Source organism: Canis lupus, chromosome 23 (assembly GCF_011100685.1).
Source record: "Canis lupus familiaris isolate Mischka breed German Shepherd chromosome 23, alternate assembly UU_Cfam_GSD_1.0, whole genome shotgun sequence".
Lineage (NCBI taxonomy): Eukaryota > Metazoa > Chordata > Mammalia > Carnivora > Canidae > Canis > Canis lupus.
The window spans coordinates 12,112,165-12,130,200 of NC_049244.1; the positions used below are offsets into that span (position 1 = coordinate 12,112,165).

An 18,036-nucleotide genomic window follows, 5' to 3' on the forward strand; every position below is an offset into this window, starting at 1 on the left:
TACATATACTTGTGTAAACCACCACCACCATCGTTGTAGAATATTTCTTTCACACCAAAAAAGTTCCTTTGTGCCCCCGTGTAGTTCCAATCCCAGGCAAACTCCTATCTGCTTTTGGTCACTCAGTTTTTGCCTTTCCTAGAATTTCATATAATTGGAATCATATAGTAGGAAGTCTGTGGTTTCTTTTTGTTTTGTTCTGTGTTTTGTTTTGCTCTTGTGTGTGTGTGTGTGTGCGCGCGCGCGTGCACATACACACATGCTTAGTACTACCTTCTAGAGATTCTCCATGTTGTTGCATGCATCATTAATTCATTCCTGTTTATTATTGGTAGTATCATAGGTTGTTCATACATTCACCCGTTACTGGACACCTGAGCTGTTTCTGTTGTCAGCTCTTATGGATAAAGCTGCTATAACATTCACATATAAGAAAGTCTTTGTGTGAGCATATGTTTTTAATTTCTCTTAGGTAAATACATAGAAGTGGAATGCCAGGTTATATGCTAAAATTCATGTTAGTTATATAAGAAACTGCTAAATTGTTTTCTAGAGTAGCTGCAACATTTTCCATTCCTACCAGCAGTGTATTGAGAGTTCCAGTTGCTCCACATCCCTGCCAGCACTTGTAGGGTCAGTCTCAATTTTAGTTTTTCTAGTGAGCTCTCAATGGTTTCAATTTGCATTTCCCTGATGTCAAATTATATTGCGCATCCTTTCACAGGCTTACTGGCCATTTGCATATCTTCTTTTAGGACATGTCATATTTTTTGCCCATTTTAAAATTGCGTTGCCAGCTTATTATTGAGAGGTCAGAGTTCCTTATACATTCTGGGTGGTTTGTCTACTTTTCAACTTCAGATAAACAGAATAATAAAACACAGACACTGGAATTTTTAAATGGTCACCACATGATTTTAAAGTGTAGCAAGTGTTAAGCAACTCTGCCTTAAGCCAAACTGAAGTCACATCATCCACCCACCATCTAACTAGTCATAAATTTTCTTGATTCTCCATAAATGTCTTCACATTTGCCCCCATATTTCCAGCCCCACTGTATACCACTCTCACTATCATGCTCATGGCTACCTCTGGGCCTTTGCACTTGCCGTTCTCTCTCTCCATAGAATGTTCTCCCACTGCTCTCCTGGCTGAGGATGTCAACTTCACTCACTTTTCTCAAATGTCACCTTATCAGAGAGGCCTCTACACCATTCTCTTATAGAAAGCTTTCTCTCACTCCCCATGCCCCTTATCCTGTGGTATCTTCCTCCACAGCACTTAGCTTCACCTGACACAGTATATGTTTGTTGATTGCTTCTCTCCTTGTCTGCCAGGCTTTTAATGGCAGACACCATGTGATGTTCACTCTTGGGCCCTCAGTGCCTAGAATGGGGTCTATCAGTGAATATCACATAGTAGCAGGCATGAAATGAGTGAACTAATGGCAGATGGTTCTGTTCCCAGGACGGCTCAGCAGGTCCCTATTGCCCTGGCTGCCCTCTTCCTCTTTCCCCCACACTTACAGTCTAGCTTGCATTGGTCAAGGGACTACTTTCTTTAAAGCACAGCTCTGAGCCTGACATACCCCAGCACCAAATAGCCTCACTAGATGCCCATTAGCCATGAGACCAAGTCCAAAGGCATTAAAGGCTTTAGGGGATTAAGCTCTGTCTCTCCTTCCAGCCTATTGTCCCTTGTGCTCCTCTGTCCCTATCTGTCCTGCTCCCCTAGACTTAAACCTTGCTGATTCCCCAGGCCCTGCACAAACAGCATACCCTTTCCTGACCCTCCAGGAAGAACATGCTCCCTGCATCTATCTCCACTATACTTACCGCCCACAGGGGTGGTCCGAGCCTATACCTGGGGCTTCTCAAATCTGTCTTGATAACAAATCTCTAGGGATACAATCTACAAGTACTGATGTCCAGGCCCCAGCCCTGGAGGATTCAATCTAATTGGTTTGGAGTGGAGACCAGGCATGGGGCTGTGTTAGTGCTGCCCAACTGGCTGGGATGTACTGAGGACTGAGCCTGCTGTCTGACCCTTGAGCCTGTTGCGTTAAAAGAGGCACTAGTGTTACCTTGGAATTCCTTACCAGGTAGCTGGACCCGTAAGAGGAACTGTGTGCAGTAAAGAATTAAGTCATCAAGTCTGGGTTGTCCACACCCTGCACATTCCAAAGAAAGATTTGACCCTTGACCTGTTCCTAGAAGGTAACCTCTAAGTCTTTGGTATATCCTTCCTGGCAACAATGCCCTTCTTTACCTGGGGGACTTGGGCCACTAACAGACACTGGATGGTCTATGCTAACAATGTGATTTTATGATGGGGGCCTTGGGCCACGCTATGTATCAGCTTGACTTCTAGAGGGGTGGGTAATTGAGTGACTAAGGTCAGCCACGCAGGCAGTCAGCCACACCTGTGTGACTGACCTGCAGTAAAAACCCTGGACCCCAAGGCTTGGGTGAGCTTCCCTGGCAGGCAATGCTCCACACGTGTTGTCATGCACTATTCTGGGAGAAGCAAGTACTGTTCCTGAGACTCCACTGGGAGAGGGCAACTGGAACCTTGTGCCTTGGTCTCCTGGACTCTGATCAATGTGCCTTTTTCCTTTGTTGATTTTAATCTGTACCTTTTGTCATAATTAACTGTATAAGAGCTTTTCTGAATTCTGTAATTAATTAATTTAATTAATAGTAATTAATTTAATTCTATCAAATCGTGGAAACTGGGAACCCTCAAATTACAGGAACCCCTGGACACCTTTGCTGAATATGTGATAGCCATAGATAAGTCTCTACTCAGACTGTATTAAACAAGCAGACAGACAAACAAAAGGGCTTTAATTGGGGGTCACATAGGCATGGCTGAATGCCTGTGGGGTTGACCTTAGTCATTCAATTTCCCAATCCATCTTTTGGGACACCCAGGGATATAATACAACTTAACAATTGGACTCAATGTTATAAACAGGCAAATCAGACTTTTTCTGTAAAGAGTCAGATAGTAAATATTTTAGGCTTGGTGGGCCATATGGTTTCTGTTGCAAGTATTGTACTCTGCTGTTGCAGCAGAAAGTAGCACTAGATAAGCCGGAAATGAGTGGGTGTGGCTGTGTTCCAATAAAACTTTATTACAAAAACAGGCAGTGGGCTAGATTTGGACTATGGGCCTTAGCTTGCCAACCCAATTTAGGGGAATTTCACCTAAAAAGTGAGTCTTGAGATTGAAGAAAACCCTACTGAGCCAATTATTTGAAAATGTAACTAAAGAGTTTAAAAATAAATTTATCCCGTGATTCCCTATTTTTGTAGGTTATAAGAAGGGACAATCATATACTTCATTTTCCAAATTGGGTCACCTTGGAGAATGAAAGGAAGAGCTATTAATAATCATTCTGGGTCAACTTGGAGGCTGTGACTAGCATATAAAGCAGCAATTTCCACTCCTGCGACACACTGGAACCACCTGAGGAGCTTTAAAGATACTGGTACCTGGGGCCCACACCCAGGGCTTCTGATGTCATTGGTCAGGCCGCAGCCTGGGTGTTGGACACTGCTGGTCTAGGCTACTGTACAAGTAGCCTGGCCCTGGGGTTCAGGATGAACTTGGCTCTGTGTGAGTCTAGAGTGTTTCTAGACCTCTTTGGGCCTCAATTCCTCTTCAGTAAGCAAGAAATGATGACAGGGAGGCCATAGATGTGCTGTGAGGGCCAAATGCAAAGTGAGGGTGGTGTGTGTGTGTGTGTGTGTGTGTGTGTGTGTGTGTAGATATTTTGTCAGCTATGCATTGGAAGGAACGAAATATTTTTTCCTCACTTCCTGGTGGTCTCTCTTGGGTACTCCCTTTCTCCTCCACTTGCCCCACACTCAGATGCTCCCTGTCCCTCACAGTCATTCTTGTGACCCATCAGCAGAAAGCCTTCCCTGGGTTCTGGGCCCACAGTGACCCAGCCCCATGACATGGCTGCCTCTAGCCCCCCCAGCCACTCTTTCATATGACAAGGTCAACTCCTATGCACCTTATCTCCTGCCTGCTCACCCCAGTACCCTCCTGATGCCCCTCATGTCTCTGGCTGCCTGGTTCTTATCTTGGTACCTCTGATCTATACTGCACATGACCATTTGGGACCTTTCTAAAACCAGATATAAGTGGGTCCTATCTCTCCAAGACCCTGCCAGGACTCACAGAGGGCCATCTGGCTCGCCCAAGGGTAGCATTCATCCCACACTTTTATTTATTTAACTTTCACAGAATGCACTATAAGGATTTGAATTTGTTGCCAACATTCAAAGATCTGTAGATTTCAATTAAATCCAGATTTCCAGTTTCTTTTTTTTAAAAGTTTACAAGTCTGGCCATGCTGGGTTCATAGCCTTGCATGAATAGCAGCTGCTGGATAGAAAGAGTTCCCCCTGGGCAGGCTCTTTCAACTCAACACCATCCCTACCTACTCACTCCCAGTTGCTGCAGCCAGCACATCAGCTGCCTGGTATCATTGCTTGTAAATGCTGTTCTTTCTCTTATAACTGCTGGAATCACCTCCTTTCATTTCCTATCAGTCTTGGCACATGTTTAGGTTTGTGACTCCTCCTAATGTTCAAGCCTGAGGCATCTCAGAGACATGCTTCAGCTACTCTACCATCCCGGGATGCCTTCCTCCCCAGGCTTTATCCCCCTGACCCCTACCAGTTCCTCTAAACTCCTGGTTAGCCTTTAGGATTCCCCTGGGGGCATTCTGTGGACTCCCTAGACTCCTCTGGGTGTCCCTTAATCACTAAGCTTACCCCAATGTATTATAATTATCTATGACTTTGTTTCTATTCCTTCCTTTTACTAAGAGGACTCTTGAGGGTAGAGGTCTCATGTCTTATTCTTGAATTCTCAGTATCTTGCTAAGAATGGGCCTTCAATTATTTGTAGAATTGTCATTGAATGAATGTAGCAGGTGCTCAATGATGAAGCAGAAAAAATGAATGAATGATACAGAGAACAAACTGACGGTTGTGAGAGGAGGGGGTAGATGGCGGCCAAATTGGGTAAAGGGAAGTAGGAGGTATAGAATTCCAGTTATGGAATGAAAAAGTCAGGGGATGAAAGGTACAGCACAGGAATATAGACAGTGATATTGTGATAGTGCTGTATGGTAACAGATGGTGGCTATGCCCTCGGTGGTGAGCACAGCATAATATATAGAGTTGTCAAATAACTATATTGTACACCTGAAATGAATGTTACATTGTACCAACTATACTTAAATTAAAAAAAAAAACTTAAAAAAATGAATGACTGAGTAAAAGCCTTTTTTTCTTTTTTTTATTCCTGATGTGTACTTGAAGTCTCCAGGGGAACAGGTACTTCTCAGATACACACTGTTTCCTGGGCAAATTAATTTATGCTTCAGTTTCCTCATCTGTAAAATGGGTTGATAATCATTATATACTTCACAGAATGGACATGAGGAGTAAATGAAAGAATGCATGAAAACTGTGTGCTACAGCACCTGGCACAGAAGCACTCCTGACAGTTTAGCTCTTATTATCGCTCTCCTCATATGAAATGGGGTGTCCTCAACCCAATCAAGCCTGTGGAAGACAGCATGTCTTCACTGACAGGGCACCTTTGGTCTCCATCAGTCCCCAGGCCATTGCTCTGTGCTATGCCAGCCACCAGTGGGGATTTGGATGTTGTTGGTCTGGGCTGTGGCCTGGGCATCTATTTTTAAGGTTTCCCAGGTAAGTCTATTGATGAGTTAGGCCTGAGAATAAGGGGAGATAAGTGGTCTGAGAGGCTCAGGAGACCTGCAGGAAAGGTAGCATCCCAGTCAGCCTGAAGCTGAGTGCTAAAGAAACGGGCTTGGGGTAGGGGGAAATGGGGGTGCCAGGAGTTAGGGGGGCAGAGGGCTATTCTGCCAGAAAAAGAACATTTGCAGAGAGAATGTGATGAGTGTGGGGAACTGAGAAAGGCCTTCAGGATGGCCAGAGGGCAGGGCAGAGGTTTGGGGAGGGACTGGAAAAAAGGCCTTATCTGGCCCAACTAAGGAGCCTGAACTTCATCTTGAGGATGTTGGGGATGTTTGGAGGGTGCAGACAGGATCACATTTACATTTTACAAAGCTGGAGGCAAAGAAGCCTAGATGGGAGGATGTTTCTGGGAAGGAACATGGTCCTGAACCTGGTCAAGGCTGTGGCAGTGGGGAGGAGAATGGGGAACAGGAATGGTGACAAATGGAAGATATGGGTGGCAAGTGTGTCACCTAGAAGGAGAGGGAGAGTCAAGTGGGTTTGAGTTTGAGTGGCTGGGGAGAAGGTGAGTCCTTCTCCCTTCCAAACTGCAGGCAAGCCTGGTGCCAGGCACTGCTGAGTCTGAGATTCCCTAGGTTTTCCACATGGGGATGCTGGGTGGCTCAGAAGGGCAGCCTGACGTGGAGCTTCAGCTGTCCCAGACTTGGGTGGGGACAAAATACTGTGGGCAGAAGGTGAGCAGGAGGCTGGAGAGGAGGTGGGAGAGAGAGAAGGGAACAATGGAGGAAGAAGAGATGGCCAGGAGCAGAGAGGTGAGCAGACATTACCAGGTAGAGATGGGAACAGATGGATAAGTCTGAGCAAAGAAGAGGCACGGTGGGCTGAGAAGGACAGAGGTGGTGGGAGCAGGAAGCTGTAGTTAGGGGCAGTCGAAGTGTGGATGCCAGGGACCTCCTGGCATGCGGACCGCATGCACCCCAGACCATTCTTCCTCTTCTTCCTAAACAACTTAATTACAAGTCAAGGTAGACCCATGACCAAAGACAACATGGATCTCCATGGGGGATGCTGATTGCCAGGAAGCAGAAAGGAAAACATGTATTTTTTAAAAGCAGATAACAATAGTGCTAAGCTCAAGTTTTCAAAACACTTGTTGGCCCTGCTTGATTCCTGACTACTTCATGACAATGTGGCTGGTGTATATTAAAAACAGGACCAAAGGTATGCCTGTTGTTTATATTTTGAAGAGTCCAATGAAAGAATGGAAGATTTTCTGTCACCTTCTACCTATTCTCAAGGTAGGAACTGTTATGTTCATCTCTGAATCTGGTCTCTGCAGTACAAGCCAGCATGGGTATGCAGTGGGTGCTAAATTAACACTTGTGCCATGAATGAATAAAGGAACTACAGCAGCAATTTTGGCCTTAGAGCAAACAGCACTTAAGACATTCAACTTGATTTCATTTGCTCCTGTTGGGTGTGGGTTATAGATCACTCAGCAAATATTTATTGGTATTGCACAAAGAGCTATGAGTATATCTCTCCTTGTGGAGCTTACAGTCTGGTAAGGAGACAGACATTGATCAAATGATCACATAAAAAAGCATAAAATGATCATTGTGATGCTCTGAAGGAGATACATGTGTTGAGAGTCTCCATCAGAGAGTTTGGCATGGTCTGGGAAATCCAGGAGAGCAATTCCAAGGAAATGAGCTGAGACCTGAAGTATGAGTAAGAGTTAAGTAGAGGAAGATCATTTAGGGCAGCAGAGGGACAGCCTGTGTCAAGGCTCTGTGGCAAGATGAAAAATGCCAGGGCCTCTCATGATCAGTGCTCTCTACTCCCTGTGCACATCTAATCCATCAGCAAATTCTCTTGGTCTACATTCAAAATATACCCAGAACCTGAACATTTCCCACCTCCTGATCCTTATTGTAGCCTCCTAACTCCTGTCTCTACATCTACCCTTGTCCCCAATCCCTTTTCAACACATTGGCCAGAGTAACCCTGTTAATAAGTAGGTCAGACCATGTCCACCTCAGCATAAAAATGGGGCCTCATGTAATCCAGTTCCTTGCCAATCCCTCTTTTATTATCAAGGATGCATCAAACTCACAGACTTTTGTGCTGGCTGTTCCTCTGCTAGAATGTTCTTCCCAAGGATTTTCATTATTGTTGTTGATTCTTTGGGATTTTCTACATAGACAATCAGGTCATCTGAGAACAAGACAGTTTTATTTCTTCCTTTCCAACCTGTAATGGTTACTTTTCTAGTCCACTGCCAGACAGGTAGACAGATGTCTACTCAAAGAGCATCTCCTCAGGGAGACCTTCCCTGCTCACCCTACCTAATAATACTGCATTCCTTTCTCCTGCTTCTACCCTCTAAACTCCCTCTCCCAGGCCCAGCTTTATTTTTCTCCATCACACTTTTAACCATCTGATATACAGGACATTTTACTTGTTTACCACTTCTGTTTTCCAACTAGCATATAAGCTGCCTAGGAGTGCATATTTTATTCTATTTTGTTCATTGCTGTATTGCTGATCTTGCAACAATATTTAGCACACAGTAGGTGCTCAGTAAATACTTCTGGAACAAATGAATGAATCTGGCCTTTCTTAGTCCAACTCTCTTTGGTAACCAGCTGTATCTGTGAACATGCTATTCATAAGTAATTGTAAAAAATGTTTAGACAAGCATTATCTTTAAAAATCCACCTTAATAACATTTGTGCTTTCTACACATGGTGCTCTGGGGCATGACCAGGGTCTTTTTACTTGCTCTGGACTTAAGTAGTAGAAGTGGAGGTGCAAAGAGTTTCAAAAGTTAAAACGGACCAGAACCTCTGACATGTAAAGAGTTTAGAAGTTGTCATTCCTATCCTCACAATAAGAAAAAATGTAAACTAAATATCAACAATTGGAAATCAGTGGAACTCCCAATCATTAGACAATTGGGGTCATAGGATAAAGTATTCCCTGAAAACTGGAGAGTCAGGTGAATACAGAGAATCACAGTTTACTGGGAGCAGAAGCCTGCAGCTAGAGTCAAGATCAGTAGAAATACTAACCTGTAACTGATGAGTTGTTGGGGACTCAGAGTGAACTAGCTTGCAGTTTTAAAACTCCAAGGGGTCTAGTCCTTTGGGAGACCTCATACTTTTATGAATTTTACCCCCAGGAACCCTACCAGATCTCACTGTGAAAATCAGAGGAAAATCTGCTCCTGCTTTTGGCAGTGGGAGAGGAAAAGTAACTATTATAGACTAGAAGGAAAAAAATAAAACTGTCATGTTTTCTCAGATGACATGATTGCTATGTAGAAAATCCCAAAGAATCAACAAAAAGAAAAAAGACCTCCCCCCCCCCGCAAAATCCTGGAACAAATAAGCAACTATAGCAAGGTTGCAGGACACAAGGTTAATAAACAACAGTCAATTGTTTTCCTACATACCAGCAAAGAACAACCAGAAATTGAGATTGAAATGTAACACCATTTACATTCACATAAAAAATGGAAATACTGGGGGATTCCTGGGTGGCGCAGCAGTTTGGCGCCTGCCTTTGGCCCAGGGCGCGATCCTGGAGACCCGGGATCAAATCCCATATCAGGCTCCCGGTGCATGGAGCCTGCTTCTCCCTCCTCCTGTGTCTCTGCCTCTCTCTCTCTCTCTGTGACTATCATAAGTAAATAAATAAAAATTAAAAAAAATGGAAATACTTTAGTATACATCTAACAAGATATGTAAAAGATTTATCTGTATGAGGAAAACTATAAAACTCTGATGAAAGAAATCAAAGAAGAACTAGATAAATATTCCATGTTCATGGATTGGAAGACTTCACTACTGTTAAGATGTCAGTTCTTCCCCCCAAACAAAACAAGATAGACAACAAAAAAGCCGTCAGTTCTTCCCAACTTGACCTATAGCTTCAACACAATCCCAATCAAAATCCCAGCAAGTTACTTTGTGGATACTAACAGACTGATTCTAAAGTTTATATGAAAAGGCACAAGACCTAGAATAGCTAACATAATTTTGAAGGAGAAAAACAAAATTGGAGGACTGATGCTACCCAACTTTAAGACTTCTTATAAAGCTACAGAGATTCAAACAGTGTGGTATTGGGGAAAGAACAGACAAATAGATCAATGGAATGGAACTGAGAGAGCCCAGAAATAGACCCAGACAAATAGAGTCAAATGAAAAGAAGCAAAGGCAATTCAATAGTCTTTTTGACAAATGGTGCTGGAACAACTAGACATCACATTCAACAAAATGAATCTATGCAGACCTTACACTTTTCACAAAATTAACTCAAAATGGGTCATAGACCTAATGTAAAATGAAAAACAATAAAACTACTCAGATAATATAGGAAAAAACCTAGATGGTCTTGGGTTTGGAGATGAGTTTTAAGATACAATACCAAAAGCATGATCCATGAAAGAAAAAATTGGTAAGTTGGACTTCATTAAAATTAAAAACATCTACTCTTCCAAAGATACTGTTATGAGAATGAAAAGACCAGCCACAGTCTGCAAGAAAAACTTTGATTGCAGAACACATATCTGATAAAGGACAGTATGCAAAATATACAAAAGAACTCTTAAAACTTGACAATATGAAAACAACCCAATTAAAAGGTGAGCAGGGATCCCTGGGTGGCGCAGCGGTTTGGCGCCTGCCTTTGGCCCAGGGCGCGATCCTGGAGACCCAGGATCGAATCCCACATCGGGCTCCCGGTGCATGGAGCCTGCTTCTCCCTCTGCCTGTGTCTCTGCCTCTCTCTCTCTCTCTGTGTGTGACTATGATAAATAAATAAAAATTAAAAAAAAAGGTGAGCAAAAGATCTGAATATGTATCTTATCAAAGAAAATATATAGATGGCAAATAAGCATATGAAAAGATGTTCAACATATGTCATTAGGAATTGCAAATTAAAACAACAATGAGATAACACTACACACCTGCTAGAATGGCTAAAATCCAAAACAGTGGCAACATCAAGTCTTGGCAAGTATTTGAAGCAACAGAAAATTTGATTCATTGCTGGTGGGAATGCAAAATGGTACAGGCCACTTTGGAAGACAGCTTGGGAGTTTCTTGCAAAGCTAACCATAGTCTTACCAAATAATCCAACAATCATATTTACCCAAATGAATTGAAAACTTCTGTCTACACAAAAGCCTATAAGTGAATATTTATAGCAGCTTTATGCATAATTACTTAAAATGAGTAGTAACCAAGATATCCTTCAGTGTGTGAAAAGATAAACAAATGGATACAACTACACAAGGGAATACTGTTTAGTGATGAAAAGAAATGAGCTATCAAGCCATGAAAACGCATGAAGGAAAGTTAAATGCATATTGCTAAGTGTAGAAGCCAGTCTAAAAAGGCTGCATTCTGGGCAGCCTGGGTGGCTCAGCGGTTTAGCGCCGGCCTTCAGCCCAGGGCCTGATCCTGGAGACCCAGGATCAAGTCCCGCCGGCTCGTGCATGGAGCCTGCTTCTCCCTCTGCCTGTGTCTCTGCCGCTCTCTCTCTCTGCGTCTCTCATGAATAAATAAAATCTTAAATAAAATAAAAAGGCTGCATTCTGTATGATTCCCACTACATGACTTTCTGGATAAGGCAAAACTATAGAGAAGTAAAAAGACTAAGGGTTGCCAGGGCTTGGTGGGAGGGGAGGAGGCATGAGCAGTGGAGTACAAGGGGTTTTAGGGCAATGAAACTCTTCTGTAAGATACTTTAGTGGTGGATACTTGACATTATGCATTTGGCAAAACCCACAGAACTGTACAACACACACACGCGTGCACCCTAACGACATCACCTTTATCAGTAGTATCAGTGTACCACACCAATGCAAGATGTTAATCATGGGGAAAAGGGAGGAGCATATAGGAACTTTCTATTCAATATTTCTGTAAATCGAAAACTGCTCTAAGAAATAAAGCCAATTATTATTTTTTCTTTAAGTTAAGGCTAAGTATGCATGGAAGGAACTCGGTTCGGGGAAAGCCTTGGAGCCAAGGGATGGGGAAGGTGGCACCCACCCACTAGGCTGCTTCCTGTATGTAGCAAAGCAAAGGTCCCAGAGGCAGTTGAGCACTGCGGACAGAGACCAGTGAGGAAGGGCTGAGGCCCCTCCAGGCTTGAGCCTCCTCTGCCCCCACCAGCCTCCGTCTTCCCTCTGCCTCTTTTTTATTATGTTCTCCTACAGTATTCCCAGCAGCAGCCTGGGGCCCGCGGGTGGAGAGGAGAAGCCCAAGAAATTCCTCGTTGGGAGCCCTGTACACCGACTGCAGGTCAGGCCGGCGTCAACGCAGGGATGGGGTGGGGGTGGGGCGGGGATCCGGCTCTGAGGGGACTCGCTCGTCCGGGGGTCGGTCCCGTGGGGGCTGGCCCTGAATCGGGAATAGGCGCGAAGCGGATACCAACAAGTCGCTTAGTTCCCGCTTGTCCTCTCAGTCCTATGCGGCGGGGCTCCGTAGCAGAGACACCGGAAGGGGGTGCTGCTCAGGCCGACCTGGGTCGGAGCTCTGGCCCTGCCTCCTGTGTGACTTGGGCAGGTGACCCACCGTCTGCACCTCACTAGCCCTTCTACCATACGGAAACTAAGCGTCTGTCTGGAGAGGCGAGGGGGGTGTACGCGGAGATTCACAGAACGAAGCGGGGAGAGACCTAGCTCGCCGGCCAGCCTGCGCGCTCCGACTCAGGTCCAGGCCCTCCCAGCTGCCGCGGGCTCTCCCGGCTTCAGCCTGGGACCTTCTGCCCTTCCCCGCACTTACAGCGGTCACTCCGCTCCTCACGTCTAAGGCCAGAGAGGACTCTGTCTCCTCTTCCGGACGCCGGCACGCGCTGCCCCGGCAACCGTCACCAGGGAAACCAGCAACGCTGTGTGCGTGACGCCGCCACGCGTCTACGGAGGCCGAGGGGGCCTCGGAAGCCGGCAAAGTGGCAGCGGCGTTGGTGGCTCAGGTCGTGGAGGTGTGGGACTAGGAGCGGTGGCTGGGTGGGAAAAGGCATCTTGTACCTGAGACTTAAAAGTTGGCTCAGTCATCCGCTTCTGGAACACGTTTTAAAAGTTACGTCGGCCAGTTGTCCTGCAAGGAGCTGACAAGTGAATGATCCCACTGCGAAATTTAGCGCACTCAGAATGCCTTTGAAAAATGTGGGGGGAAATAGTGTTGCGAAGGTGAGTGAAAAAAAGCAGGACGCAAAACAGTAATTGCTAAATCTTTTTTTCAGATTTTTATTTTTTATGTATGAGAGAGAGAGAAAAAGAGAGAGAGACAGAGGCAGAGACACAGGCAGAGGGAGAAGCAGGCTCCGTGCAGGGAGCCCGACGCGGGACCCGAACCCAGGACTCCAGGATCACGCCCTCGGCCAAAGGGAGGCACTAAACCGCTGAGCCACCCAGAGATCCCCTAAATCTGTATTTTTAAAAACAGAACAATACTGTGAGGAATACATAGAAATATTAAAAGAAAATGGTAATATTTGGGTGGTGGAATTACAGTGCTGTTATTTTTGCATTTTGGGGGACTTTTAAAGATAATGAATATAGTTTATCTTCATCGTAGTACACACTTGCATGTTTGTTTTTAGACACTGCCTAGCATAAGTTACTACTCTATTCAGGGCTATACGGAAGTGGGAGGCAAATTTCTATGAAAGAAGATCCAAGGAAGCTTTCCAAATATTTATCCAGGCCTTTCTTTATAATTTGAAAATGTCCAGACATCTCAGCTGCTTTTCTTTCGTTTTGCTCAGAAGATATGCACTCCATAGACATGCACGAAGATGTGGCACCAGACCATACCAAGCAGAATATTAACACGGATAAAATCCAGCTATCTTATTCATATTTGTATTCCTGTTGGTGATGTATTTTGCCCTATTCAATTTCACATGTGTAGGTCTGCATACCCACCACCGCAGGCAGGATGCTGAATACTTCATTCACCACAAGGATCCCTCTCTTGGGCTTTTATAACCGCACCCATATCTCTCCCCAACCTCCCAGCCCCTAAATCCTAGTAACCCATTCATCTGTCTTCCTTTTCTCAAATGTTGTCATTTCAAAACATTATATAAATATATGATACCTAACTTTTGGGGATTGATTTTTTTTTTCTTCCTCGGAGGAACTCTGGAAAGTCATCCAAGTTGTATCAATAATTTGTTCTTTTATTGCTGGGTAGTTTTCCATGGTATGGATATGCCAGTTTAACAATTTACCCATTGAAAGACTTCTGGGCTGTTTCCAGGTTGGGGATATTATGAATAAAGCTGATACAAACATTTATGTAGTTTTTTTGCATGTGTGAACCTAAGTTCTCATTTCTCTGGGATAAATGCCCAAGAGTGCAGTTGTATGGCAACTGCATGTTTAGTTCTGTAAGAAATAGCCAACCTGTTTTCTAGAGTGGCTGTACCATTTTACATTCCCATTAGCAACTGTACCTTGAGTGATCCAGTTTCTCCACATACTTGCCAGTATTTGATGCCGTTACTATTTTGTGTTAGTCATTCTAGTAGGTCTGTGGTGATAACTTATTGTGATTCTAATATGCATGATAGGTAAGGATATAGTACATTTTTTTCATGTGCTTATTTGCTGTCTATCTTTTGGTATTTATGTCTTTTGCCCCGTATCTGTTGAGTTTTGAGAATTCTTTGTATATTCTAGATACCAGTCCTTTGTTGGATATGCGGCCTGTAAATATTGCCTTCCAATCTGTAGCTTGTCTTTTAATTTTCTTCATGTGGGCTTTCACAGAACAGAGGTTTTTGGTTTTGATGAAGTTCAGTTTATCAATCTTTTTTGGATCATGCTTTTATAAGAACTCTTTGCCTACCCCTGGATCCCAAAGATTTTCCCTCTGATTTTCTAAAAGTGTTAAGAGTTTTATGTCATGATTGGACATTATCTTTGTATGATTGAGGTTTTCCCCCAACCTCCTCCTTAGCTTATGGATGTCCAGTTGCTCCAGCACCATTGTTGAAAGGTATCCTTCTTCCACTGAATTGCTTTTGAACCTTTGAAAAATCAGTTGAGCCAACTCAACAACAAATGAAGCAACCTAATTTGAAAATAGGTTAAGGACTGGAATGGATTCCTCCTCTGTAAAAAGATATACAGATGACCAGTAAGCATATGGGGAGGTGCCCAACATCACTTATATTGCATCCCATTAAGGTAATGCAAATCAAAATCACAATAAGATACCACTCCATACTCATTAAGATGATTATCAAAAAATGGAAAATAACAAGTGTTGATCAGGATGTGGAAAAACTGTAACCTACGTATTGCTGGTAGGAATATAAAATGGTACAGGCACTATAGAAAAGTGGCAGTTCCTCAAGAAGTTAAACGTAGGATTACCATATGATCCAGGAATTTTACTTCTGGGTATAGACTCCAAATATGAAAGTAAAATATGAACTTGTAAACCAATGTTCATAGCAGCACTATTCACATAGCTCAGAGGTGGAAACAACTCAAGTGTCTATCAAGAGAAGAATGGATAAACAAAATGTGCTTTATCCACACAGTGGAATTATTATTCGGCCATAAAAAGGAAGGAGATTCTGACCCATGCTACATGCAATATGGATGTACCTTGAAAACATTATGCTAAAGTGAAAATGGCCACACATAAAAGGACAAATATTGTCTAATTTCACTTACATCAGGTACCTAGAAGAGGCGAATTTGTAGAAAGTAGAAGAGAGGTGGTCAGGGGAAGAGGGAAATGGATTAGAGAGTATTAAGTTTCTCTTTGGGATGATGACAAAGTTCTGGAGGCAGATGGTGGTAACTGTTAAGTGTACTTAGTACCACTGAATTGTTAATGTATGTTTTATAATAAAATTTTAAAAATCCGTTGCAGATTTGTGTGGACCTAACTGCTCTTTTTTCTAATCCCTAAATTAGGTTCTTCCCATGGCTCCAACTTTAAATTAGGACTTTTATGTATGCCTATTTACTTTTTAAATGATCATAAGGTCACCAAATAGGTTTTCCCACACTGAAATTATATGCTCTCCCACAAATAAATAAATATAACACAAGCAGTGATCCTACTCTTACCTACTATGAGAAAGTTGAATAGAATAAATGATCAGAAGAGTATCTGGGTTTTAACTCTGACATAAGTTACAAACCTCAACTTTCTTCCTAAAATAACAGTACTCTTATTACCATGATAATCAAATCATGAAAGTGCTTTGTAAACTGTGAAATACTCTTTAGGTGTACTATCACATATTTAGCTGTTTTGCCTCACAATGGAAGTAAGCTTTGCTGCAGCTTAAAACTAAGGCTTCATTTGGCTCTACACATTTCAGACCTCTCCACTTAATGGATTTTGTTTTTTTAGGTCCAAAATCTGATTTGGTCATTATACTATAAATGTCTCTCGGGGCTAGTCTTGACAGCAGTCATGCTATTAAGTGATTGACATGTAAACCAGAACACTAAGCCACTAGTTTACATTAGGGAATACCCAGAGTCCCTCCCTTCCTAGAATCAGACACCCACCAAGCCAAAAGAGTCACCAGAAAGATATTGAGCATGGATTTAGAGCAAACAGAGGGAAACTGCCTTGAGATATTTTTGACCTAATATTAAGTCTTATAAAAATATTTCTCATCACAATCAGGAGTCCCTCTCTTCCCCCACCCCCAGTAAAAAATCACTCATTTTCTCTAGGTGCAAGATCCTTCTTGCTGAAAGGTGCTGAATATACCGTCAGTTCTGCCTCTTCAACTCACCATGGACTTGGGCTTTGTTTGTTGCCTATCAGCCTCTCATACACTCCTCCCAGTACATTGTGTTTAGCCTAACACCATTTTGGCTACAATCCTTATTTTATCCGTGGGCCTATTTCATCTAAGATGTGTTTGTACATATGGTGATCTCACTCATCATACGTTGATTTTTATTAGAAAACTCAACGTTCTGCTAAGATTCACTAGTCCTCAGTGCCAAAGACCTCTCTGGAGAATGAGACCTACCCTGGCTCTCCTCCGAGCCTTCAGCACAATTGACTGTAATAATATATTTTACCCCAAATTTCTCACTCTTAGCTTCTATTATGGTCTTTCAAAAACACTTGGATGAATCACCTGGTCTCAGTAATTATTGGTTTCTCCCTGTTGACTAGGTCCCTAATGCCTCGTGTACTAGTTTTTGATTTACCTCCCTCACAGTAAAGGCTATGACTGTGAGAGAATTTTTTCATCTTTCTTCTCATAAAGGCCAAAGCAAATACTGAGAATTTGCATAAATGAAGAAATCTGAGGACAAAGCAGCTATGGTATATTGGAAAAAAACATGGGACTTGGGACCTGAATGGGGAATGAATATATGTATGTGTGTGGTGGAAGGTGGAAGTGAAGGTAAGAACAAGTATTTCTTGAACAGTTATTACATTATGTACCTGCCTTCCCTTCCATCATGAAGTCTCCCCGTGTGATCAAGGCTCTAGGTTTGTGCTCTGCCACTTTTTCAATTGTACGGCCTTGAGTAAATTATAGATATCCTTGTTGATCAAGTCAGGGTAATACATACCTCAGCATTTCTGTGAAGAACTACATACTCTTAAATACCGTGAAGAGAGTATTTAAGCATTTACTATACAGCAAAGCAGTGTACCAAAGTATTATTATAATGGATCATACATTTCCAACTCATAGGAAGATGTGAGAAAAGGGAAAGTTCACTGTGGCCTATAAGAGTTCAGAGAAGCTTTACCAGAAGTAGAATTTGGGGTATGTCTTTACAGTGTGCACTTGACTTGTCTGGGAATGGGGAAAGGGAATATTCAGGAAACCAGTGCAGCATAAGCAAAGGTGTTGGAGGCAGTGGTGAGTACAGGTTTTTGGCATCGCTATACTAGGTCACAGAATAGATCAAAGGCCTATGTTTAAAGTGGTAGCAACAGATGGAAAAAGACTAATCTGAAAGACTCTGTTTATGAAAAACTGGCCAGACTGGGTTAAGTGGTTCAACAGTGATAATAATAGAGGAGGAAGGGAAGACATTTCTAAGAGTCTGAGGCCAGAGCATGACAGAAGGAAATGGAGGGTGTTACTGACAGAGATGGGTGAACCTGGAAGGGGCACCAGTGGGGAAGACAGTAAGTACAGTCATGTGTGGGCTGAGTTTAGTTAACAGGTATGAAAGGCCTCTAGCTGTCACTCTAGCTGAAAGGCAGATGGCATTTCCTCCTCACATTATAAAATTTTAGTCTGTGCCACTTCAGTT

General features: G+C 43.0%; 1 protein-coding gene across 2 annotated transcripts in view; it reads right to left on the minus strand.

Annotated features, from left to right (window-relative positions):
• The window catches only part of CCDC13 (coiled-coil domain containing 13), a 52,175-nt gene extending 39,507 nt beyond the window's left edge, over positions 1–12,668 (minus strand). The window contains exon 1 of one of the 2 annotated variants that reach the window (XM_038570579.1): positions 12,548–12,612. The gene's annotated coding sequence lies outside the window, so the exon portion shown is untranslated. Of the gene's footprint in view, positions 1–12,547 lie in introns of both variants that reach the window. The other variant, XM_038570578.1, reaches the window with a different exon arrangement.
• Positions 12,669–18,036: the final 5,368 nt, after the last annotated feature.